The sequence below is a fragment of the Nestor notabilis genome, unplaced genomic scaffold (assembly GCF_000696875.1).
Source record: "Nestor notabilis isolate BGI_N333 unplaced genomic scaffold, ASM69687v1 scaffold10813, whole genome shotgun sequence".
Taxonomy (NCBI): Eukaryota; Metazoa; Chordata; class Aves; order Psittaciformes; family Psittacidae; genus Nestor; species Nestor notabilis.
In genome coordinates this window covers 13456-16288 of record NW_009923329.1, presented here as the reverse complement: position 1 = coordinate 16288, position 2833 = coordinate 13456, and the positions used below count along the sequence as shown (strand labels likewise).

The following is a 2833-nucleotide window of genomic DNA, read 5'->3' as shown; positions in this document are numbered from 1 at the left end:
GCAGGAGCTTTTGACAGTGTACTCCATTTTTAGGGCAGGTCTTCATCAGAACACTACAAATGGCATCTGAACCCTCAATGTGGCAGCATAAGCTGCTATACAAACATCATGTCAACATGTGCTTCTAAAAACATGCCTTACCATCAAACCTATCATCTCCTTGGGGTAGATGGAGACTGATGTGAGATGGGGGGTTAATGTTTTGCAGCCATCCCGTGTTTTGCAGATGAGTGTCCCATTTTGCAGTTGTAGACTCACCTGTAAAACCTGCGGAGGCTTATGATTAGGACCAAAGAAGTAGGACTGTAGGTATTTTAGGAAGGACTGCTTGATTTTTCTTGATATGAAAACCCAACATTGTAGTGGCGATGAACCTACTCATGTAATGATTTTTCATGCAAACTGCTTTCCTTTCAACCTTTCTTTATAATGTCATCCTGCTACCTTGCGTCTACCTCCCCTTGTATGAGTAAATAAGAGCAGCTCCTAATGAAACTGAGCTCAGATAGTAGCCTCTTCCTATGTAAAATCAGCACAATAAAGCTATGGAGTAATAGCATTTGCAAGTGTCGTAGAAAATAAAAGATTAGCTTAATCCATATCTATTTAACCATTAAAATACATTAGAAAATACATGAAGTTTTCTGAATTACATCACTTTACTATGAGGGTGCTGAGGCGCTGGCACAGGGTGCCCAGAGAAGCTGCGGCTGCCCCATCCCTGGCAGTGTTCAAGGCCAGGCTGGACAGGGCTTGGAGCAACCTGCTCTAGTGGAAGGTGTCCCTGCCTGTGGCAGGGGGTTGGAACTGGATGATCTTAAGGTCCTTTCCAACCCAAACCAGTCTGGGATTCCCAGGGAGCCCCATCTGTTCAGCCAGGAAGGATGCCCAGCAACTATAACCCCCTTGGTGCTGTTTTGCATGAAGCAGCTGTGAAAGTTTTGGGGTGGAAAGCCACTAGAGCAGCCACAAGGTTTAGCCCAAATGCCCATGATAAGAACAGTTTTTGAACAAGAAGCAGCACGGAAACACACACAGTTGGCAGATGGGGTGTCTAGACAGGAGCCCTTTCCTCCCGCCGTGCTGATGAGAAGACAAGGATATGCCACATAGGACTCTCCTGCTCCCAAAATCAGAAATGTGACAGGCCCATCTCCACAATGGGGTAGAAGAGACCCCAGTGGACCTGAGGTCCTGTTTCCTTCCTGCCCTTCCTGGTATATGCTTTGACATCCCAAATGTCAGGTGGTTGTCCTTCCAGCAATAACAATTGGGTGCCAGCACTTCTCCTGAATACAGAGCTGGGGTGGGGGGAGGAATGTGGCAACGAGAAGAGAAGGCTCAGGGGGGACCTTATCGCTCTCTACAACTGCCTGACAGGAGGTTGCAGTGAGGTGGAGTCGGTCTCTGCTCCCAAGGAACAAGGGACAGGACAAGAGGAAACGGCCTCAAGCTGCACCAGGGCAGGTTTACATGGAGATGAGGAACAATTCCTTGCCCAGAGGGTGCTCAGGCATTGGAACAGGCTGCCCAGGGCAGTGCTGGAGTCGCCGTCCCTGCAAGTGTTCACACCCCGTGTAGACGAGGCCCTCAGTGACATGGGTCAGTGGTGGCCTTGGCAGTGCTGGACGATGACTGAACTTGACTTGATGATCTTGAAGGTCTTTTCCAACCTGGTTGATTCTATGATTCTAAGTGACTTGGAGGGTATGAGTGGAGGGACCCTTAGGGGAAAACCCACTCATGTTGCACTGTGATTGTTAGGGCTATTACTGCAGCAGGGGATCACTGACAGGTGCTGAATGATGGGAAGCTGTTATCCAGCTCACAATATTAATTCTCTGCTGGGCAGCTGTTTTTTAGCAGAGCAGGGGGACACACACTAACTGGGACAGGCACAAAATGGGAGGAGTTTAGCAGGAAATGAGGGAAATGAGAAATCCTTGTGGAGAGGAATTCATGTGAATTCATCTCGTTTCACCCCAGGCATACTCCTGTTCTCCAGGCTTCATCCTAGTGTTCTTCTGGAAAATCTCATCTCTAATCGAATGTGTCTCTTGGCAGAATAGGAGGTTGGTTGTAATGGCAATTCCTTCCCCCAGAGCAGGGCAGCACCTGGGAAAAGTGGATGCTTGAAATATTCTCAGCAAGTTTATGGAAAGGAGAGGGTAGCTGAGCCTCCATGACCATTCGATTACAGCTCTATGGGACACGCAGAGATTTACACTATCTATGAGCTGGCATGTGGTGTGGATCAGGTCACAGGAGAAGGCTTCGATGTCCTGGACCAATCATCTGATCACTGCTGTGACTCCTGTGCATGGTTGGGAACACTTGAAAAATCACCAGAGTTTCTCTATGGAGATATTTATTATGTTAATATAAGCCTGGGGAATATAAAGGTCTGAGAGCCTGAGGACTCACTGCATTTGACTCACACCAGTGATTTATTTGCCAATAATCTATTTCTGGGGCCAGGAGAGTGCTGGGTATTACCTGTAAACACAGTCCAACACAACACAGTGCGTGAGCAGTGTCTGGAAACGTGTGAAATGGCACAACAAACTCCCACACAACGGCCTGGAGCTTGGTCAACTGCCATACAGAGGGTGGCAAGAAATCAGTTTTAATGATGTCCTCTCAGGCACTTCCAACAGTGTAACCTTGGACTTCCTTCACATACAGCTGTGAGGTTTTCTCCTTGTGCTTAGGCAACATTCCGAGTTTTACAGAGCGTTTCTTTAGAAGGTATCTTCTGCTTTAAGAACCAGGCATTCTTTGATGCAGTCCTGTTTACTTATAAAGTATTTGATGTATAAATGAAGTTGTGTTT

The 2833-nt window shown here is 47.3% G+C and overlaps 1 protein-coding gene across 1 annotated transcript in view; it reads left to right on the top strand.

Annotated features, from left to right (window-relative positions):
• The window catches only part of BFSP2 (beaded filament structural protein 2, phakinin), a gene marked incomplete at both ends in the record, with an annotated part of 13612 nt that overhangs the window by 1167 nt on the left and 9612 nt on the right, over positions 1-2833 (top strand). The gene's annotated exons all lie outside the window — the stretch shown is intronic.